A 24841-nucleotide genomic window follows, 5' to 3' on the forward strand; every position below is an offset into this window, starting at 1 on the left:
GTCACATATTCCTGTTGAATTGATTCCCTTAATCATTACATGATACCCTCCCTGGTCTCATTTACCAATTTTTGTGTTAAAGTCTATTTCGTCTCATTTTAGTATGGCTATACCTGCTCTTTTTTGCTTTCCATTAGCATGAGATATCTTTTTTTTGTTGTTGACAGGCAGAGTGGACACTGAGAGAGAGACAGAGAGAAAGGTCTTCCTTTTTTCCGTTGGTTCACCCTCCAATGGCCGCTGCGGCCAGCGTGTTGTGGCCGGTGTACTGCACTGATCTGAAGCCAGGAGCCAGGTGCTTCTCCTGGTCTCCCATGCGGGTGCAGGGCCCAAGCTACATGAGATATCTTTTTGCATCCTTTCATTTTCAGTCTGCTTACATCTTTGTTGGTGAGTTGCATTTCTTGTAGGGTACAGTATTCTGGGTTGACAGTTTTTTCTTTTAATACTTGGACTATGCCTCTCCATTCTCTCTTAGCTGGTGTTGTTTCTGATGAGAAATCAGCTGTGTGTCTAATTGGAGATCCTCTTAAGATAAGCTGGCATTTCTTTGTGCATGTTTTAGAATACTTTCTTTACGTTTTACTGTTGAATGCATCTAACTGGTTCCCTGATTTTGTCCTCCTTCAATATTGCCTGTTGATTTTAATGTATGTAGTGATTACAATTATTTTAGCACTCACTCTAATATATAAATGGCTAATATACCATGTTTGCAAATTATAGCATTCTGGATTTGTTTGAATACTTACTCTAACCCATGAGTTTTCTACCATTTGATATTTTCTTCTTACTTGTTGGCATTCCCTTAAATTTGAAGAACTCCTTTTAGCATTTCTTATAAGCCTGTTCTGATGGTGGTAAATACTCTGTTTTTGTTTGTCTGTAAACCTTTTTACCTTGCCCTCATATCTGAAGATAGCTTTGATGAGTACAGTATTCTTGGCTAGTCGTGCTTTTCCCTGAGTACTGTGAAATTTTCATCTCACTCCTGTCCTGTAGTATTTCTACTGAGAACTGAGAACTTTTCAGTCAGGTGAATTAAGACCCCTTAATACGTTGTTTGCTTCTTCTCTCTTGAAACTTCAAGAATTCTCTGTTTTTAACCTTGGAGAGTTTAACTACAATATGTCTTGGGGTGGACCTGATTGAGTTGAATCTGACTGGGGAACTTTGACCTTTTTATACCTAGACAATTGTAGTTTTCTCCAGTTTTCTGTGATTATATCTTCGAATGTGCTTTCTGCCCCCTGCAGATTTCTATCCTCTTGAATCCTAATAACCTGGATATTTGTTATTTTAAAGGTATTCCATATTTCTCATGAGTTTTCTTGATTCTTCTTTTTTATTTTTATTTATTTTAAAGATTTATTTATTGATTTGAGAGGCAGAGTTACAGAGAGAAAGAGGGAGAGACAGAGAGAGAGGTCTCTTTCACTCACATGTTCACTCTCCAAATGGCCTCAACTGCCTGAGCTGGACTGATCTGAAGCCATGAGCCAGGAACTTCTTCCAGGTCTTCCACGTGAGTGCAAGGGCCCAAGCACTTGGCCATCTTCCACTACTTTCCCAGACCCTTAGCAGGGAGTTAGATTAGAAGTGGAGCTTCTAGGACTTTAACTGGCACTTCCACGGGATGTCAAAACACAGGTAGAGGCTTAATCTATTATGCCACAGTGCCAGACTCTTGATTCTTCTTGAGTTTTTTTCTTTTTTCTTTTTAATTTTTCTCCTGCAAATGTATATTTTCAAAGAAACTATTTTGATCTCACTGATTTTTCTTCTGTTTGATCTATTCTGCTTATGATGCCTTCAATTGTGTTTTTAATTGCACTTAGTGTACTTTTCAGTTGAAGGATTTATGCTTGATTTTGTTCAATTACTTTCATCTATCAAATCTGTATGAATTGTTTGAGTTCTCTTGAATCCCATTGAGTTTTCCTAAAACAACTATTTCAAAATCTTCATCTGAACATTCAGAGATTTCAATTCCTAGATGGTTGATTTCTGTCACCTTATTTTGCTCTTTAGGTATGGTCATGGGTCCCTGGAAGTTCTTGATGCTTGTTGGTATTTGTCTTGATGCTTGTTGGTATTAAAGCATTAGTTATAGTAACCTGCCTTCTTTTTGCTGTCCTTGAAATTCTAAGCAGTCTGTTTACTTTCTGTGAGGCTATGGATATTTCTGCTATGTTAGCTTAGAGAATATCCTAATTTAGTTCACTCCAGGTCTGCTTTTGATATGTTTTTACTCATTCTGTCTTATCATACTCCCCAGTTAAATTTGTCCCAAGTAAGCATCTTACATATTGTTTAGTATGAACTGGAGAATTGACTAAAAAGTAATCCATTCCTATAAGGTTCTCCTTGGGTCTTTGGTAGGCTTAGACTCCTTATCCTGTTTCCATGAAGTTCACAATGCTAGATCACACCTAGCATTCTCAGCCATCAAGACCAGAGCAACCTGGGAGTGGGATCAAAGCTCACACTGCTTTGGTTTGTCTTCTGCCGAGGTGGGATCACTGCCTGATGCCACACCTACCAGTCACTAGTGATATTGGATGAGGTATATGACTACCTAACCACACTGAACTTCACTGAGCACAGAAACAGGTCCACAGACTTTGTCTGCAGGCACTGGCATGAGGACATGGATTGTTAGGATTCAGCAGGCTGGCACTGATAGCCCTGTGATTCCTTGCTATCTTTCCAGGGGTGTAGGAGGGATGATAAAGGTGGACCATAGGTGGGGCATATTTGGGCCTTGCTGTCACTGGGTTGTGCACACTTGGGGAGTACACATCAGGCCTACAAGAGGCTGACAGTGTTGCATGCTGAAGCAAATCTGTCGTACCACGGTTGAAGTCTCTGCCTGATACTAAGGCAAGTGCAGAGACTTTATACAGATACTTGCCTTGAATTAAAACCGCTAAAATTTTCCAAGCCTTGGCTCTTACTAACCCAGCACTGACACACAAGACATATAGTCCTGGGGTATCTTCCTATCTTCCTGAGGTTTGAGGAAAGTGAAAAAGGGAGCTTTCTGGCCACCAGGACCAGTCCCAGACTGGTTGCACCTGAGGTGTTCACCAAGCTTACCAGAAGCTAGCAGTTACACATGATAAAATGAGACTGACCTCCAGAATGCAGGCCTCTGTCCTCTGCAGGGCAAGGCTACAGACTTGGTTTGGGAACACTGGCCTGGGCTAGAAACCTTTGCGCTTTCTCAATGTTGGGTCTTGGTGTGGTAGGCCATGACCTATGACCTATCATGAGCCCTGAGGCATGGTCCTAAGCTACTTCCTCTGTCTTGTCTTTCTGTACTGCTAGAATTTTGAGTCCTGCCAGTGGCTTGGGGAGGGTGGTGGAAGATACTGGCTGCTGCTGATCCAAATATTCACTCCACAGATAGGGGCCTGGGAATTGGGGCAAGGGGTTGGGGTTCAGTCTGAGTTTTTCTCTATGAGCCTGGTACTAGGATTCATTCACTCTTCATCTCCTAAATGCAAAGCATCTCTCTCTGAACCTCATTCCTTTGAGTTGGGAAAGGACTGTAGTGGGCAACTCTCCTTCTTGATATTTTTAATGCAATTTTTCTTGTTTTATGAGAGGTTGAGGCACCACTTCTGTAGCTCTTGTGAAGGTGCTTTGGTATGTGCAGAGCTATCACATTGTTGTTTCTTTAGGGAGGTGGCCATGGGAGACTCTTCCTTAGCTGGCAACTTGGTTCAGTCTGTTGAGATGACTTGCTGCTAGAATTCGTACCAGATCATCAATGTACCTGAGTTGGCTATATTCAAGGTGATTGACTTACCTTTCTGAAACCACAGGAGTGTGATTCATAATCTTGAAGACAAATGCCCTCCACTTAGTGACTACTGTTCCTGCCATCTTTTTTTTCTTAGGGACCATATGAAGCAGAGCCAAGAGCAATGAATAATTTTAGAAGAATTTTCTAACAGATCCTAGGTCTCGGTACATTATTCTGGCCAGAAAATACACATTTATTTTTAGCTCAAGGCGGAATGTTTCTCTCTCCCTTTCCAGGATAGTTCTGTATAAAACTATCATGATTCCTTTTCTTAAATTGGTGTGAGAGGACCTTCTTTTCCCTAGTCATGCAGTGGTTCCCCAGGGTGAATATAATATATATTTTTAAGATTATTCTTACTTTATCCAGTAACATTATAGATTTGCCTAATCCTGATACATTTCAGTTTATTTTAACTGAAATTTTGAGTATTTCAAAATCTTTGTACACACACACACACACACACATATATATATACACACACAAAAAAAATGTATGTACTTACTGTATCTGTCAGAGCTGTTGGGTCATATGGCTTGTTATGGATTTCACAATTTAACACTCAGAAAAGTTGTTTCAACATTTAGGGGCAGGAAGTACGTATAATTATTTTCTTCTTCGCCACCAAAAGATTATGTAACTCATCTCCTGATTCCACTGTCAAAAATATGAAAACAAAATAAAACAACACCAACAACAAAAGTCCTGCAATGAAATAAGAATAAATGATGAAATTACATAGACTTTTTGAATCCTCATATTTGTGATATTTACTTCAATTTGCTTTAAATAGCTGTTTTTTTTTTTTTTTTTTTTTTTTTTTTGACAGGCAGAGTGGACAGTGAGAGAGAGAGACAGAGAGAAAGGTCTTCCTTTGCCGTTGGTTCACCGCCCAATGACTGCCGCTGTTGCTAGGAGCCAGGTGCTTCTCCTGGTCTCCCATGGGGCACAGGGCCCAAGTACTTGGGCCATCCTCCACTGCACTCCCTGACCACAGCAGAGAGCTGGCCTGGAAGAGGGGCAACCGGGACAGAATCCGGCGCCCCGACTGGGACTAGAACCTGGTGTGCCGGCGCCGCAAGGCGGAGGATTAGCTTAGTGAGCCACGGCGCCAGCTAAATAGCTGTTCTTAATTATACTTCTAGAAATACTATCTCATTTATACATTCTTTTTTGTTGCTGTTATTAATATTGTTCTCTCAAATGCTCCATGGATGAGGATAAACCAAACATTCAGACATAAAGCAAACGAATCAGCTACTTTCCCTACTCCTCTGTTCAGTATAAGGAAGTTCCCTACGCTCTACTGAGGAAAAACAGAAGTTCACACTTTTATAAATTTTATGCTTGTGAAATGACAAATACCCCAACTTTATTGTAAAATATAGTTTAAATTTGAAGAAAATCGTTTGTAGTGAAATTCTGATTCTAAAATAGTCATTTCTAGAATAGTCCATTTCTAGAATAAATGGAGTAGCCCAGCAATGCATAAATCATATATTACATACACTAGTGTACATTGTATTTATTTGTCCATATATATATGACATACAGTGTTGTATATATATTATGCTAAGATCTACGTGGTTTTGCAGTTTCTCCTGAGTAATCATGTATCTAAGATTTACGTTCTGGTTTGAGGTCTAAGTAATCAGAGGTTTGAAATACTAAGCATACATGCATATCATATTGTGGGGAGCAACTCGGACTAGACTAAGTTACTGGAATTAAGACTTATTCTATGCATCTGCTCTCCCACAATATGGCGCTGGGAGAGGAATAAACAGCTTCTACACAGGTGCCTCCAGTTCGACCAATAACCTGCAGGAGCTGATTCTGCTCCTGATTGGAGGAGAGCAGCGTACTCGGTGTGTGGGTAGCAGAGTTGGGATTGGTGGAAGAGGACTATAAAGGAGGAGAGAGACAACATGCACCAGGAACATCTAAGAGGAACACCTGAGGAACATCTGAGCAGCCCCCGAGAGAGCCGGCTGGCGGTGTGCCGCTCCCCCGCGGAAGTGGGGAAAGTGACAGGGGGGCCCGCCCCTCCACGGAGGTGGAGGGACGGCAGCCAACCCGGGAAGAACTAGCAGCAAACCCGGGAAGGGCCAAGCAGACAAAAGAACAACGCAGGGTCCTGTGTCGTTCCTCCATGAAGAGGGGGAGCGACATCATACGCTCTTCTATATGTGACAAAATGTAAGCAAATGAAATAGACTTCTGCTTTTCTTCTAGATGTAAAGTCCTACCCTCATTGTGTTGCTACTGGCACAAATAGAAATGAATTAAGATATTTCTTACAATCCATGCATACAATTTTCCACTTCCTCTGTTTCTTCCAATTTCCTGAATCTAAAATTGCTGTTTCTGGGAGCTTCTTGAAGCAGGTATTGGGAGCAGATAATGCAACACATCCATTACCAATCAAGAGGAGGAACTGATGATCTATCACTGCGAATAAAACAAACACCACATATTTTATCCTTTTTTTTTCTACCACTGGAAACTGGGTAGGGAATCTGTTCCAATAGTAGTGAACAAAGACAGTTTTTTGGGATTTACGTGAACTACCTCCTATTATTTTTTATTCTAGGAGACTAATCAAGACACTAAAAAACACAGTGGGTAAAATAGGTAAGATAGTTTTTGTCATATTAATTATATATTTCAATAAAGGTTAATTTTGGAAATAGTTTTACAGATGCAATAAATAAATACAACTGAAATAAATTACATCGGGGAGACAAATAACTTTGAAAATAGTTATAGCTGGAACCAGTACTTCAAAAATGAAGAGAATTCAATTAAATATGAATGACAAACAATAAGGCAGAGGTCTCCATCTCGATGTTCTTTTCTAAAGCCATCTGGTCAATGAGGATTGATAAACATTGGCCCAGTATTAATATATGATGTTTAACATATTTTCTAGAAAAATCATTATATAATGAAAGTATTATGGAACAATAATATCAATGAAGGGGGTTACCTTTATTTCTCTTCTCACTTTAGGAATCCTCATGTATAGGATTTTAGGGTTCATGTCTATCCTTAGACTCTTGCAAACCTTCCATTTCTTGATGCTCCCACTGCCAAGAAAATGCATACTTTTACATAGGATTAACAGAAGATACCTTTCAGAGGAAAAGAGTGACAGAATGGTGAAGATGTTGGTAGTAGGTTATATGTTAACCTTATGTTACACTTAGGTTATATGTCTGCTTTGATCCTGGCCAATTGACTTCCTCTTTGGAGTGATTCTTTCCTAAGATGACATCTGAAAGTTAATGGAAACTTTTATTTCCCCCTACTCTGGATGGGAGGTACTATTCTCATTTAGGGGACAGAGACCAGGAACTTTGCTAAACGTCCTCCAATGAACATATTGGTCATATTTACAAAATTATCTGATCCCAAATTTCGGTAGCACTGAGTTTGAAAAATTGTTCTAGATTAACCCAGTTTAAATGATAAATTTAATTTCAATTCAATAATCTTTACCTTTATTAGCCAGGAAATGCAGCAAATCACAAAGCTATTCATTTAAGAAATATTCAATAATAGTTCAATGTGGTACAAGGGAAGAAAAAGACGTAGTCCCTAAATTTCTACTTCATCAGATGTCAGCAATGTCTTATCACTTGAAAACATTTATTTGACGTATCTACTTGATTATTTCACAGGTATGCCGTAGAGTCAGATTCATTGAGAATTGATTTATAACATTTTTTTTCTATTGATTGGCATAGATAATCTGTTTTTTTTTTTAATCTTCTTCATTTCCTTTGGTAGATAATCTGTTTTTTTTTTTAATCTTCTTCATTTCCTTTGGTGTGTATGAGCCTTGAATAGTTGTTGAGATAAAATAATCCAACATCATTAAGTACTTAGTGAATATTTATCATGGGAGTAATTTGCAGAAAAGTAACTTTCCTAGTTTTAAACCCCATGAAGAGCTCAATAATATCTGAATAAGATTTTAAAAAGAGTTAGCATTATTTCCACCCATCCTCTGTCATAGCAAACAGCAGGTTGTGCCATTCTTACTGAAGCATATTTTGCACCATTCTTACTGAAGAGAATAAATATTTATTGCCAATCTTGAAAGACAGATTTGATAACTGATGGAAAAATCACACTGCTTTGTCAGTTCACATAAATAGTAATTCATCATGGAAACGTGCTGATCGGTTCAGTCTGGTTTGAATTTAAACCTTAGTGCATTCCTGGGAAATAGCTGAAGTACCTGAACCTCATTTAGAAATCTCCAGCACATTATCTAAGCATGTGCACAATACTTCTTAGGCCATAGAATGGATCTTCTAAGAAATAACAAAAATATTCATGCTCAAGGAACAGTAGAGGCTGCTTATGTTTGAGAAAAACACATCTGAGTGTCTGCTACAACTTGAAGAATACTTTGGAAATACAATCTGACTTCATTTTTGGAATAGATGCTTAACAAATTGGGATAAAGGATCAGATCAGTGTTCACCAGACACAATGAAAAATAACCAGAGTTGGGTATTTTTTTTTTCTCTGACAATCAGTATTCAGTGAGGCAGTGAGGGGGTAGTGTGGGATTTTTTCTCTGTTAAACATTTGGGCCACCCCAATGGGAAGCTCCTCTGTGATGCTAGAAAATTGACATAATCTGACAAGCCAGTGTGTGTGTCCAACTGCAAGGAATCTTGGTGTGGGTGAGACAGGAGCTAACAAATTTGATACATGGGAATATTACTCCCAGATGCTCCCCCAAGGGGAAGAACAACTGTCTTTCAGTGGTCTGTCCTTTCAAGATGAGTCCAATGGCATTTGCACTGAAATTTGTTAGTTCTCAGAGAAGAAGCAATGCATAATGGCTGCATTTTGTCAGAAAAGGAAAACAAGCATTTCTAATGGACTTTGTCCCATTCCATAGTGAAAAATCAGTGTTTGGAGACCATCCAAAGGAAATCAAAGAAAGAAATCTCTTGATGATGAGGATATAAGGAAAAATGAACACAGTGGGGATGTGTGGTGTTGATTTTAAATGGAAGAGAAGCCTAATCAGGCTGAGCCATGCCACTTGTCAGTTATAGCCCTTGTGACGAAAGCCTGTGTGAAAGACCACTGAAAGCAAGTGTCACTTATGCCAACACACTAACATCCATAGCTTGTCCTTTCTCAAACTCTTTCATGTCAGTTGGAAACAAATGTCCATCTGAGAATATTTTTGTGTTTCTATTAAAGAAACTTTGGTACTCAATATGAGTTGCAGTTACAAAGCTTTCTCTATTTTTTAAAATTAATTTGACAGATAGATTTATAGAGCGTGAGAGAGAGAGAGACAGAGAGAAAGGACCTCCCTCCATTGGTTCACTCCCCAAATGGCTGCCTCCAGGAGCCAGATGCCCCTCCTTGGTCTAACATGCAGGTGCAGGGGCCCAAGCACTTGGGTCATCCTCCACTGTCCTCCCGGGCCACAGCAGAGAGCTGGAATGGAAGAGGAGCAACTGGGACTAGAACCCGGAGCCCATATGGGATGTCAGCACCACAGACAGAGGGTTAACCAAGTGAGCCATGGCGCCGGCCCCATAAATCTTTCTCAATTTATCAGTTCCACAGATTTCTCGGCATTCTTCACATCATCTGAACTCAGGAATGCAATGCTTGTTTTCCTAATTGACTTCAATTCTTTAGATTTCACATTCTGAAAATGACACACACAGCATGCAAAACTGCACTCACACTATCTAAGTTCATGATGTTAATGGAGCATCTTAAGGAAAATATAAGAACTATTGGACAGACACCATTTATACCATCCAAGTTTCAGAGGAGCAAGCCCAGGTTGTGAACAACATAGGTTGTGATACTGCATCCTGTATCCAGTGTCTAATAGGCACATTTGACTTATTTCTGTTTATTTTATTCCTTCATTCTATTAATGAAGTTATAGTTGCTCAACTGACAAAAATTAAACAGATTGATGAGTTTCTATTCCCTACTGTTGTTTTCTTAAGCTTCTCTCTCCTCTTACTACTCTACATAAGAGTAAAAAGATAACTCAATTCTATGAAAAATAGTTTTATTGCAATTTGGTTCAGATAATCTGGTTCAATCCTGGTAATATTTCAATTATCTCAAACTCATCATTTTAGTTAACTGAAATCTACCATTTTTACTTTTATGCTAAAACTTGGAAAGAAAGAAATACATTTTACTCATGGAATTTAGAAAATCTAGACTCAGTTTAATCAAATTGATATTACTTTTGCATTGTTCTATATTTAAATTTTTGTTGTATTACTCAGCAGACTTATAGAATGGCAGATGTCCTAAATAGCACTCTGGCCTCACAATCAGCCCTTAAGGCATTCAGATATGGCTGAAGAGCCCATCAGAGTATTTTAGGCATGGAAAGCCAAGACACTCTGGCAAAAAAAAAAAAAAAAAAAAAACAAAAAACAAAAAAAAACCCTAAATGAAAGATCTCTGCAAGTGAGATCCCAGGAGAAAGAATGGGCCATCAAAGAAGGAGGTACCTTTCTCTGAAGGCAGAAGAGAACTTCCACTTTGACTATGACCCTGTCTAAATAAGATCGATGTCCGCGAACTCAAAAAACTTCCATAGCCTTGGCAACTCATGACAAGAGCCTAGGGAGATCACTGATGCCATAAACAAGAGTGTCAATTTGTTAAATCAACAACAGGAGTCACTGTGCACTTACTCCTTATGTTGGATCTCTGTCCTTAATGTGTTGTCCAATGTGAATTAATGCTATAAATAGTACTGAAACAGTATTTTACACTTTGTGTTTCTGTGTGGGTGCAGACTGTTGAAATCTTTACTTGATATATAATGAATTGATCTTCTGTATATAAAGAGAATTGAAAATGAATCTTGATGTGAATGGAATGGGAGAGGGAGTGGGAGATGGGAGAGTTGTGGGTCGGAGGGAAGTTATGGGAGGGAAAAGCCATTGTAATCCATAAGCTGTACATTGGAAATTTATATTTACTAAATAAAAGTTAAAAAAATTGTTGCATTATTAAAAAATCAAACAGATATTTATAATATTCTTTCAGAAAGGAAATATGAAGAATTAATTTTGCCCATATAACTGCCTCACTTATTCATTTTTATATCTTATGTATCTCATTGTTTAATTTTGCCTTGCAGTTTGTGTTAATTTTTAATTTATTTGCTATCAGTTCCATGTACACCCTTCCTTGCCCAGCTTTATAAAAATGAAACTGTGCCCTGTAAACATTTCTCCTTTGCCAGCTGGCAGGATGTTAACTTTCATCAATAGAGGGCACTAGTGGGACAATAAAAAGAAGTAGTGGCAGGAAGATGGCTTACGTTCCCCACTTTTTAAGTTAGTGTAGGAGTCTAGCAGCTCCAGCTTCATCTGTAGGCCATGTTTCCCCAGTAGGAGCAGAATCTGAGAAGCTCTCCTGCCCTTATTTGTGGTAACTTTGTTGAGCACTCTGAAGAGATCTAAGTCTATCTTGGGAGACCCACTCCTAAGTTTTTGGTCTGTTTATTATCCATAGCCCTGCAGCCTAAAGGTAGTAGCTGATTCTTTGTGCCAGTAAATTCTGGGCCACATAGAGTTCTTTTTCAGTGTTTAATAGCTGGATTTTCCTAGCTAACAATTCTTTATTCTTATTCAATGTGCTGCTGTAGTTTCTGCCTCTTGACAGGACTCTAACCAATATAAAGTTGTTTATAGGTCTTTTAGAGTGTGTATACCTAACACACTTAAACAATTTTAAGAACGCTTACTTCCATATGTCTATTTTTTAAAAGTTTCCCTGAGGATTTCACAGAATGCTTTATACTTGTTAGATGCTTCTTACTATGAAGAATAAGATGTGGACATCAAGAATATTATCAGCTAGTTAGAGAGAAAAGATCTGCAGACACAAAACTTTTATTATTGGACTATGAGAGGTGTTGCTATAGATGAATGTATAAGATAGAAAAGTAGCACTCCCTTGTTGGAGGGGCTGGAAGAGAGGATCACATATACTTCTCAGAGAAGTGTCATTGAGTTGAGTCTTCCAAGATGAAAAGAGGGAGGGTACACAGGGATCAAAGAGGAAAAGTCACCGCAGATCAAGGACAAGACTGAGATGTCAAAAAACAGAAGTAAAATGCAAAACAAGGTGAACTTGAGACATGATTCACATTTCCACACTGTCCTAGCCTGCGATGCATGTATGTGTATGTGGCATGGTAATGTGTGTAGAGGAGGAGACAGCATTGAGAGCAGTGAAACTTGAGGCTGGAGAGATGGGCTAGCTTTAGATCAGAAAGAACACTTTATCTCATACTAAAATGTTTGGATTTTATTTCATGAGCAACTATGAACTCATGCAAAGACGTTGAAGAAAATTAAAAGTAAGTCATTTGGGGATAGCATTATGAAGCAGCAAGTTAAGCCACCATCTGCGGTGCCAGCATTTCATATGGACTACAGTGCAAGTACCAGCTGCCCCACTTCCAGTCCAGCTCCCTGCAAATGTGCCTGAGAGTGGCAGCTGAGGATCTGAGTGCTTGGGCCTCTGTACCGATGTGGGAGACCCAGATGAAGCTCTTGGTTCCTGGCCCTTGCCAGGCCCAGTATGGCTGTTGTGGCCATTTAGGGAGTGAACCAGTTGATGGAAGATCTCTCTCTCTCTCTCTCTCTCTCTCTCCCCCTCCTTCCTTCCCTCCCCTTCTCTCTCTCTGTAACTCTGCCTTTCAAATAAATAAATAAATAAATAAATTCTTTAAAAAGTTAATCATTTATTTTATGCACCAAATATATTTAATCCTTTACTATATGGAATTTAGTATTAAAAGATTCAAATTCAAAACTTCAGACTTGTACTATAGTTAAAAGAAAGAGGTGTCAATACAATCAAAGCAATTTATGAAAAACCCATGGCCAACATCCTATTGAATGGGGAAAGGTTGGAAGCATGTCCACTAAGATCTGGTACCAGACAGGGATGTCCACTCTCACCACTGCTATTCAATATAGTTCTGGAAGTTCTAGCCAGAGCCATCAGGCAAGAAAAAGAAATTAAAGGGATACAAATAAAGAAGGAAGAACTCAAACTATCCCTCCTTGCAGATGATATGATTCTTTATTTAGGGGATCCAAAGAACTCTACTAAGACTATTGGAACTCATAGAAGAGTTTGGAAAAGTAGCAGCATATAAAATCAATGCACAAAAATCAACAGCTTTTGTATACACAGGCAATGCCATGGCTGAGAGAGAACTTCTAAGATCAATCCCATTCACAATAGCCACACACAAAAAAATCAAATACCTTGGAATAAACTTAACCAAGGATGTTAAAGATCTCTATGATGAGAATTACAAAATATTTTTTTATATTTTTTAATTTTTTTTGACAGGCAGAGTGGACAGTGAGAGAGAGAGACAGAGAGAAAGGTCTTCCTTTTTCCATTGGTTCACCCTCCAATGGCCGCTGCAGCTGGCATGCTGTGGCCGGCGCATCGTGCTGAACCGAAGCGAGGAGCCAGGTGCTTCCTCCTGGTCTCCCATGCAGGTGCAGGACCCAAGCACTTGGGCCATCCTCCACAGCACTCCCGGGCCACAGCAGAGAGCTGGACTGGAAGAGGAGCAACCAGGACAGAATCCAGTGCCCCAACCAGGACTAGAACCTGGAGTGCTGGTGCTGCAGGCAGTGGATTAGCCTATTGAGTCGTGGCACCAGCCTACAAAATCTTAAAGAAGGAAATAGAAGAGGATACCAAAAAATGGAAAAATCTTCCATGCTCATGGATTGGAAGAATCAATATCATCAAAATATCCATTCTCCCAAAAGCAATTTATACATTCAGTGCAATACCAATCAAAATACCAAAGACATTCTTCTCAGATCTAGAAAAAAATGATGCTGAAATTCATATGGAGACACAGGAGACCTCAAATAGCTAAAGCAATCTTGTACAACAGAAACAAAGCCAGAGGCATCACAATACCAGATTTCAGAACATACTACAGGGCAGTTGTTATCAAAACAGCATGGCACTGGTACAGAAAAAGATGGATAGACCAATGGAACAGAATAGAAACACCAGAAATCAATCCAAACATCTACAGCCAACTCATATTTGATCAATGACCCAAAACCAATCCCTGGAGTAAGGACAGTCTCTTCAATAAATGGTGCTGGGAAAATTGGATTTCCACGTGCAGAAGCATGAAGCAAGACCCCTACCTTACACTTACACAAAAATCCGCTCAACAAGGATTAAAGACCTAAATCTATGACCCGATACCATCAAATTATTAGAGAGCATTGGAGAAACCCTGCAAGATATAGGCACAGGCAAAGACTTCTTGGAAAATACCCCAGAAGCACAGGCAGTCAAAGCCAAAATTAACATTTGGGATTGCATCAAATTGAGAAGTTTCTGTACTGCAAAAGAAACAGTCAGGAGAGTGAAGAGACAATTGACAGAATGGGGAAAAATATTTGCAAACTATGCAACAGATAAAGGATTAATAACCAGAATCTACAAAGAGATCAAGAAACTCCAAAACTGCAAATCAAACAACTCACTCAAGAGATAGGACAAGGACCTCAATAGACATTTTTCAAAAGAGGAAATCCAAATGGCCAACAGCCACATGAAAAATTGTTCAGGATCACTAGCAATCAGCGAAATGCAAATCAAAACCACAATGAGGTTTCACCTCACCCCAATTAGAATGGCTCACATACAGAAATATACCAACAATAGATGCTGGCGAGGATGTGGGGAAAAAGGGACACTAACCCACTGTTGGTGGGAATGCAAACCTGTTAAGCCTCTATGGAAGTCAGTCTGGAGATTCTCAGAAAGCTGAATTAACCCTACCATACAGCTCAGCCATACCACTCCTTGGAATTTACCCAAAGGAAATTAAATTGGCAAACAAAAAAGCAGTCTGCACATTAATGTTTATTGCAGCTCAATTCACAATAGCTAAGACCAGGAATCAACACAAATGCCCATTAACAGTAGACTGGATAAAGAAATTATGGGACATGTACTCTATAGAAAAATATACAGCAGTCAAAAACAATGAAATCCGGTTATTTGCAACAAAATGGAGGAAACTGGAAAACATTATGCTGAGTGAAATAAGCCAGTCCCAGAGGGACAAATATCATATGTTCTCCCTGACTGGTGACAACTAACCAATCTCCAAAAAGGAAACCTGTTGAAATGAAATGGACACTATGAGAAACAGTGACTTGATCAGCCTTGTCCTGACTGTTGATGTACAACTTAATACTTTATCTTTTTTAGTATTTTTTTGTTCTACTTAATACTATTGGTTGAACTCTGTAATTAACACATAATTATTCTTAGGTGTTAAAATTTAACTGAAAAGTGATCTCTGTTAAATATAAGAGTGGGGATAAGAGAGGGAAGAGATGTGCAGTTTGGGACATGCTCAATCGGACTTGCCCCAAATGGTGGAGTTAGAAATGTGCCAGGGGATTCTAATTTAATCCCATCAAGATGGCATGTACCAATGCCATCTCACTAGTCAAAGTCATCAATTTCAGTTCACAATCGATCATACTGATAGGTCTAAGAGTCAAAGGGATCACATAAACAAGACTAGTGTCTGAAAATACTAACTGATAGAATAAAAAATGGGAGGGAAAAATCCAACAGGAGAAGTGGGATACACAGCAGACTCATAGAATGGCAGATGTCCTAACCAGCACTCTGGCCTCAGAATTAGCCTTAAGGCATTCAGATCTGGCTGAAGAGCCCATCAGAGTATTTAGGCATGGAAAGACAAGACACTCTGGCAAAAAAAAAAAAAAAAAAAAAAAAAAAAAAAACCTAAATGAAAGATCTCTACGAGTGAGATCCCAGTACAAAGAACGGGCCATCAAAGAAGGAGGTACCTTTCTCTGAAGGGAGAACTTCCACTTTGACTTTGATGCTGTCTGAATAAGATCGAAGTCAGCAAACTCAAGAGGCTTCCATAGCCTTGGCAACTCATGACTAGAGCCTAGAGAGATTACTGACGCCATAAACAAGAGTGTCAAATTGTTAAGTCAACAACAAGAGTCACTGTGTACTTACTCCTCATGTTGGATCTCTGTCCTTAATGTGTTTTCAATGTGAATTAATGCTATAACCAGTACTCAAACAGATTTTTACACTTTATGTTCTGTGTGGGTGCAAACTGATGAAATCTTTACTTAATATATACTAAATGGTTCTTCTGTATATAAAGAGAATTGAAAATGAATCTTGATGTGAATGGAATGGGAGAGGAAGTGGGAGATGGGAGAGTTTTGGGCAGGAGGGAAGTTATGGGGAGGAAAAAGCCATTGTAATCCATAAGCTGTACATTAGAAATTTATATTTGCTAAATAAAAGTTAAAACAGAAGAAAGAGGGTGATCATGTATATAATATTTAAATATTAAGAAGTAGCAAGAAGTGCTAAATTGAATGGTAAAGACCAAAATGTCTTTATTTTGGCTATATTTGCCTTTCGTTGTGAAACATAAAATCTTAACTACTGAGAATCAAAATGTGTATTTACGTTTGATGGAAAGAGAAATTAGGGCAGTTAGGATGGGGTAGAACTTGGGCAGGGCTCTAGTGCACATTTCTTTCCTTTTTTTGACTCAAACTGGCACCCATGTGGAATGCTGACTCTACAGGTAACCTGCTGCACCATAGCACTGGCCTCCCATTAAAGCACATTTCTAATCAGAATTTATTCTCCAGTATACCACTACACGTTTATGACAGGTGAATTTTTGGTTATAAAGAGTTTTCTGATTGTGTAGTTGTAGGTAATGATAAAAGGGAGTATCCCCAAGGTAGACACTGAAAGCTGCTGAAATTTTCTTTTCCATGTAAATTATATTTCAGGTGTTCCGAGGCTAGGTGTTTTAGCTGTTAGTTTGGAATATACAGCTGTTAGTTTAGATGAGTATTGATGTTGAATTTACATAGCTTCTCTCTCCAAAAGAAACAAAGTCAACATATCACGTCATAAACCAGAATGTCATACTAAAAGATCATTGTTTCACATTTCCCTTTTATCTTTAGAGTATGGTTGGCTTCAGACATGGGAACAGAAATCTTCTTGCTGTCTCTTTGCCTCTAAGAAAATGGAGCCTGGCTCCCCAAAATTGTGATTAAAAAAGGATCTGGAAGAACTCGCTGAGGGATTTTCAAGACCATGAGTGCCCTTTGCTAAAATCCAGTTGAAGAGTCTCCGGAGACACAGAGGTCACCGAAGTTTAAAGGTTTGATTGTTTTTGAAAGTTTTACTACTTTCCCCATGAATATTACCTTTATTCTTCATCCTTACTAGAAAATTGTCATTTAGCACCCAGTAATTCTCCTGGTAAAGCCTAGATTTATTATTTTCAGGGATGGGTGAACTTAACTGCCTTGCTTTCTCACACAACTTTGAAAAATATTTCAGGAGGCAAAGTTTTCTTTTTTTACCCCATGGACTATATTTGCGTTTTATTGTGAAACATAAAACCTTAACTACTGAGAATCAAATGTACCCTAAGATAAACATACCTTGTGGCAAAGCAGTTATTCAATGGAGAAGACCTGAGACTTAAGTGTTAGGTTTGGCTCTGGGAAAGACTCAGTGATTTTGTGACTCCTGGAGAGTTATTTGACCTCTATACCTTGTATTTTTAATTAGTCAATGCGGATAAAAAACATTTTTTCTCTGACTCCTTATCAGAATGAAATGAAATAATAGATGTTGAGAGTGGTTTTGAAAAACATATTGCTACAGAATCATAATAAATTCTTCTTTGATATCCAAATTCATTGTTACCTGCATATATTCTCCTTGTTTTTTTAATGATTGGAGAAAATATTTTTATTGTATATATTCTTCTTGGTTTTAAAACCCTGCATATATTCTCAGGATCAAGAAGTCTACAGGATGTGTTGGGAAAAGTCTGCTCAATGTAATGGGGCGAGTACATGAACATGTAGTCAGTGACATGGATGCTTTAGTTCTTCGCATGCATATTCAGAGATACAGCAGCAGCAGATCAATGATCTCCTGCATAACTGCATCTTCATCTTCATTCAGTCATCCATTGAACACTTATTAATGCCTACTATGTATCCAGCATGTGTCTACATACTGGAGATCCTGCGTAAAGGAAAGAGATAATGCATCTTCCTTGGTGTAACTTATATTCTAACTAGAAGAGAAAAAACATAAGTAAGTTAATAAACAGCATACTGAGTACTGTTAAATGTTATGGAGAAAAATAAAGCAAGTAAAGGAAATCTTTGACATTGGTCAGCAAGATACAACTGGTCAAATCTGGCTTGCTGTTTTTAAATAAGGATTTATTGGAACATAGTCACAACCATTCATCCACATTTTCTCATTAATTATCTTGAGTAAAGTAGTTGAGACATGAATGCTGTGACCCACAAAGCCTGAAGTGTTTACTCTTTGGGTCTTTAAAAAATGCTGGATGGGCCAGCCCCGCGGCTCAATAGGCTAATCCCCAACCTGTGGCACCAGCACCCCAGGTTCTAGTCCCAGTTGGGGCACTGGATTCTGTCCCGGTTGCTCCTCTTCCAGTCCAGCTCTCCTCTGTGGCCCAGGAGTGCAGTGGAGGATGGCCCAAGTGCTTGGGCCCTGCACCTGCATGGGAGACCAGGATAAGCACCTGGCTCCTGGCTTCGGATCAGCGCCGTGCATTGGGGGGGTGAACCAATGGAAAAAGGAAGACCTTTCTGTCTGTCTGTCTCTCTCTCTCACTGTCTAACTCTGCCTGTCAAAAAAAAAAAATAAAATGCTGGATGCTCCTGATTGGCCATCAAAGGTTAGTTAAAGGATTTTGACTTTGACCCTGAGTGAAATAGAATGCCAGTGCAGCTTGAATATTGACTGAATGCAACTTATGTTGGGAAAGAATCATCCTATGACTCTGATGAGAATAGACTCAAGAGCAATGGTGGAAGCAAATAAACTAGTATATTGTGCTTTCAGTGAGGTAGAGAAGAGAGGATCTCCTAGTGTAGTAAGGATAAGAAGTAGGTGATAATAATGTTGGTTTCTGGACATATTTTAGAAGGTAATACAATGAAGGATTTTGGCCTGAAAGGTTGGAAGTATGGAATTTCCATCAACCAAAATGGGTAGGCAACAGAGAAGCATGTTTGGGGATGAAACTTATCAGGTTGATTCATGCATAGAGAATTTGAGATCATATAGCCTTCAACGTCCACATGCAAATAAAACTGGGGACAGGTCAGCCTGAAATTCACGAGTAATGCCTACTCTGGAGATAGAAATCTCACAGTTGTCAATAAATAGGTGAATTTGAATTCCATTAGACAGAAAAAAATTATGAAGAGAATACTTCTATGGTTTTCTTTTTTCCATTTCATATTGTTAGTAAGTGCTTCTACATTTTATGAACAGATAGAGAGAGCTTAATATTGTAAGGCATAATATGATCCTTGCATTTATATTTCTTTTCTTTTTGTAAATGAGAGAGGGAGGAAGGGGGAAGTGGGGGGGATCTCATCAACCGAATCATTCCCTAAATGCTCATAAGAAGTCAGGAACACAGTCCAGTCTCCCATATGGGTGGCAAGGACATCATTACTTGCACCATTGCTTGATGCCTCTCAGGATCTGTATTAGCAGGAAGTTGGAACCAGTAGCTGGAGCCTGGAATGAAACAGGTAATATGAGAGGTACTGGTGTCTTAACCAGCATCTTAACCACTAGACCAAACATCCATCTAACTTTGCATTTTTCTTCATAGCTATTTGAGTCATTGTCTTGATCCTACTTTTAGTTTGAAATAGGAAAGTGAGAGTTTGGGAACTTAAAAGTAATACACTGTGCTTAGTTTTGAAAAGCAAAATTCCTACAAGATATATGTCTGCTTTAAGAGGTCAGGGTAATTTTTCTCAGGTACATGTTTTCTTAGAACGATTACACAAGAAAAGAGACTGAGTTACATTTATTTAAAACATAATACGTTCCAGAAATTATTCAAACGATAGTTCATTCCACAATACTATTCTTGAATTTGCAAAATTGGAATGGAGTTACTCCAATATTTGTCTTATTTTTCTTCCAGATGGAAATGCAATGAGGAGAGCTTCTGGCTCTTACTATTTCAACAATTCTTATATCAAAAAGAAATAGAAAATAAAATCTCAAATTAGTGCAAACACATTCCTGACTTTCATAAGAGTTCACTTTCAGGTCACTGCTAAATTAACATTCTGTTTATCAGAACAGGTTACTTCTTCCCACTAACTGGTGTTCCCTTTCCAAGGATAAATCAAATTACATAAAGCATAAACATAAAGCATATCAGCCATGCAAATCTCCTGGAAATGTAATGATTACTTTTATTTAAAATAGGAACATTTAGAATCACAGATTATGCAATATTTGTGGCTAGAGAGCAAATTGTTCAGCTTTCCTCATTATAGTGCATAGATAATGCAGTCTTCGTTCTGGAACTTCTCCCTCTTACCCAGATCCAGATTTCCCAAACATGGCACTATTAAAATTTAGGGCCAGAAAATTATCTTTCACGAGTGTGCAATGTAGGCTGTCTATTTAGCAGCATCCATGGCCAATAGTTCCCAGCTGCCAGTAGCAAACCTTCCTTGCCTATTTGTGACAACCAAAATGTCACCAGAGATCGACAAATTCTTCCTGAGAATAGAAGGTAGAGGTGAGGAGAGTTGAAAACCACAGACCTGGAGAACTATATTGAATTTCCTTAGTCCAACACTGAGAACCCTCTGTAGTTTATTTTTCCCAAATGTTTCTTTAAAAAATATGCCTTACCATACCTTGTCCCTAAGTATTCCCCCTAAAAGTTTTGCTCCTTTAGAAGCCCATGTCCTGGGCCGGCGCCGCGGCTCACTAGGCTAATCCTCCGCCTTGTGGCGCAGACACACCTGGTTCTAGTCCCAGTCGGGGCACCGGATTTTGTCCCGGTTGCCCCTCTTCCAGGCCAGCTCTCTGCTGTGGCCAGGGAGTGCAGTGGAGGATGGCCCAAGTGCTTGGGCCCTGCACCCCATGGGAGACCAGGAGAAGCACCTGGCTCCTGCCATTGGATCAGCATGATGTGCTGGTCGCAGCACGCCTGCCGCGGCGGCCATTGGAGGGTGAACCAACGGCAAAGGAAGACCTTTCTCTCTGTCTCTGTCTCTCTCTCACTGTCCACTCTGCCTGTCAAAAAATAAAAAAAATAAAAAAGAAGTCCATGTCCTAGCATATATCCATCCCAATCCTTAGTGAATTCTGTCCCTTTCTTTCAGCCCATTGCTATCAGTACTTGAACCAATTCTAGCATCAAGTCACAGAATGGGGTTGGGCCTAGTCTGATTCTCATTCTGCAGTTAGGACAATGAGAGCTGAGGGGCATTGCTTATCAAAGCCATGAGGGTTACTCTGAGAGCATCTTGAAGAGCCCCAGAACCCTGCCTCTGAATCTTCTGTGCTTTCCATCTACCTGCTTTCCAAATGTCTCTGGTTGCAATTCCCCTTCACCCTTCTTTGAAACTCTTAGAGATTTTGTTTTTATCATTAATTTTGGTAATTAAAGTGCTTTCATGTAGTAACAAACATGTCAATTAACACTCATGTGAGGTACAAGTTTACTTACAAAGACAAAGCAGAGGGAAATAATCAGTCAGGTTCATATATGTATCACTTAATGGGAATCTTATATTTATGGAGGAGGATTTTGTTGAGCTCAACATATTATTTAAGGAAAGTTTCTTATATCAGTACTGTCCACCAGAAGTATGAGATGGGTAAGTTTAATTGTTTCTAGAAGTCACATTAAAAAATTAAAAAGAGGTGAATTTTAGTTATATATTGTATGTAGCTCATTATATCTAAAATGTTATTTCCACATGTAATCATGGTAAAAATCATGAATGAGGCATTTCACATTTCATCTGTATCAGATCTTTGAAATCTGCTATGTGTTTGACACTTACACACTCTCCACACAGAGAAGCCGCATTTCAGTGCCCAGTGTGCTAGTGGCTGCTGTAGGGCACACTGTGACCTTCCATGTATCCCCACCCACCATGGATATTGCTTATTTAAATATTTATTTAATTGAAAGCAGAGCAACAATGGGGGGTATATCTTCCACCCACTGCTTTACTCCCCAAATGGCCTTAACAGTCAGGTCTGTAACTCCATCTGTGTCTTCCACAAGTGCAGCAGGGGCCAAAATTCCTGGTCATCATCTGCTTCTTTACCAGGGAAAATAACATTAGAAATGGAGCAGCTGGGACTCTAATAGGAAATCAGAGATGGGATGCTGGCATCACAAGCAGTGGCTTAATGCATTGCACCACAATGCTGACCTCTCATGGATACTATCATGTTTAAACTACTTGATCCTCAAAACCAACCTCTGTCTCCTATATCCTGCTTCTCCCAGCTCCTCACTTGTGCTAACACTAGCAGCATCTGTCTGAGCCAGAGGCACCTGTGACAACTTGGATTGGACCTCATCCTGTTTGTTTTTTATTTTCACAAAATCACATCTGATAAGCCTCCAACTCCTGTCAAGTTTGACACAAAGTTTTCTCAATTCTCTCCTTTTTGTATAACCTCATAATGACCATCGCATATCATGGTCTGGGTCTCCACGTGGCCGTTTACGCGGTACAGACACAGATCTGACCCTGCCACTCTTCCAGCCTCCCCTGGATTGTCTGATTCAGGTCTCAGCCCTTGGCTGCCTATTCACTGAAGCAACCAAGTACTGTGCAACCATTCTCCCAGCCTTCTTCTCCCGAGGTCTACATTCAGCTGGCTCTGTTCTCTCCAGACTGTGTACCTTCTGCCCTGTTGCTTGGGGCTGTCCCTCTGTCTCATCTCCTCCACTCTCTTACTCCTTCCTCACTTGTTGAGATCTTACTACACTTACATAACTCAAGTCTATGAGAAACTCCTCCAGGAGGCCTTTCAGAATAATTGGCCCATGTGCTTGCTGTCTCCTCTGTGTGATTTGAAAAGCACTGCATAAGGCACTGAGAATGGTGTCTCCCAGAGCTTTCTGTATCTCTTTGGTTTGCTCTGTTAACACCAGAAATAGCAGATTATTCATCTTTCTCTGCGAATTAGTTGAAATGGAAGTAGTAACTTGTTTCCCACAGACAAGTGTCTTTTAAAAATCAAAAGACTTCACAAATTGCCTTAGTAGGTGCGACCACACAATGGAAGTATGTTCACTTTTCTTAAAAGAGATTTGTTTATTTGCAAGTCAGAGTTACAGAGAGAAAAGGACACACACACACACACACACACACGCAGAGAGAGAGAATCTTCCATACTGTGCTTCCCTCCCCAGATGGCTGCAATGATCAGGACTGAGCCAGGCCAGACCCAGGATGAAGCCAGGCACTAGGAGCCAGGAGCTTCCTCTAGGTCTCCCAATGTGAGTGGCAGGCACCCAAACAAGTGGGCTCCTTCTACTACTTTTTCTAGTCCATTATCAGGGAGAGGGATCAGAAGAGGAGCAGCCAGAACATGAACCATCACCCATATGGGATGCTGGTGTAGCTGGAGGTGGCTTTATTGACTGTGCCACAATGTCAGCCACAGTTTTTCTTAATATAGGTAAAACACCAGTTTGAATTATAAATACATGTATTTTCATGGTTGCTTCTCCAATAGGTTGTAAATCCTGAAAGTGCAGGTTTTATGCTTTATTCATCTTCATAACCCAGGATCCAGAACTTAGACGTGGGACTGGTGTCAGGTATTATACTCTTAAGGAGAAATAGGATTAAGTGGGTTGCAACATGTTTCCAGGTAGTTTGGCAATGGGATATGTTGATGACATTTACTTGCTTATGCCAACTACAGTAAAAATAAAACACAAAGGTAAAATTGTCATCTGTAAAGGGTATTTTCATTCTTTAAACATTCCTGTGGCTAAGGCTAAAATTGACCTTTTGAGGTTTTCTTTAAATAGAAATTTTTAATATTTGAGCAGCTGGTGCAGTAGATGTGAATGCATGACCCTAACAATTTCATATTTCTTACATATGAAAATAAGGCTTTTAAAAATTTATTTGAGAGAGAGGGAGAAAGAGAACAGACAGAAAAGAGAGAACTCTGATCTACTAGTTCACTCCTCACATGTCCAAAAAGGCTAGGGGTTGGCCAGGACTGAGGCCAGTGGCTGAGAACAGAATTCAGATTTCCAAGGTGAGTGGCAGGAACTCAATTACTCAAGCCATAACCACAGCCTCCAGGAGTCTTCACTAGCAGAAAGCTAGAATAAAAAGCAAGAGTCAAGCTCATGTGCTCACATGTGGGATGCAGAAATCTTAACCACGATGCTAAACATTTGCCCAATAAGCCCCATCCTTTTTTTTTTTTAATGAAAAAGGGTCTAATATTCAATTAATTGAGATTTTTATATCCTGTATAAAATAATGTTATTTTTTTCTCTTTTAACATATTTCATATGTTAAAGTCAATCTCTTATGCTTGAACTTTATAAAAAGTCAAGAATGGATATGTAAAATATTTTCAGTGTGGCTCCTGGATTCTTTTTTCATGTTAAAATTTTCAAGATGATTTTTTTCACATCCACACATGCAACTGAGACATAATATCCCACTTGATCCAAATTTTAGACCTTGCTCTCAGAGAATCTTTTGAAAGGAGATTTCTTATCTGTACATTGATGTAGGGCTGTTTCATGCGAATGGCATAAAACATTGGTGCCTGTATGGCACCAATTCTAGATGATTCTAGTTTCTTGCTTTCGGCTAAAGAACAAAAATACATTAAAAACATATAGATACAGTTTGAGTGAGGTTACTTGTTTCAAGGGCTTTTTGTATTAAGCCGAAGGGGATACAGTTGTTTGATTTCATGGCCAGTGTGTGCTTTCTCTAGAACTTGCAGAGATCAAAAATCATTAGGGAGAGCTGAATGACAGTGCTAACATGATTCAATTTATATGTCATGTTAGGGATCATG

Source organism: Oryctolagus cuniculus, chromosome 5 (assembly GCF_051225735.1).
Source record: "Oryctolagus cuniculus isolate XC-2025 breed Fujian yellow rabbit chromosome 5, ASM5122573v1, whole genome shotgun sequence".
In the NCBI taxonomy this organism is placed as follows: domain Eukaryota; kingdom Metazoa; phylum Chordata; class Mammalia; order Lagomorpha; family Leporidae; genus Oryctolagus; species Oryctolagus cuniculus.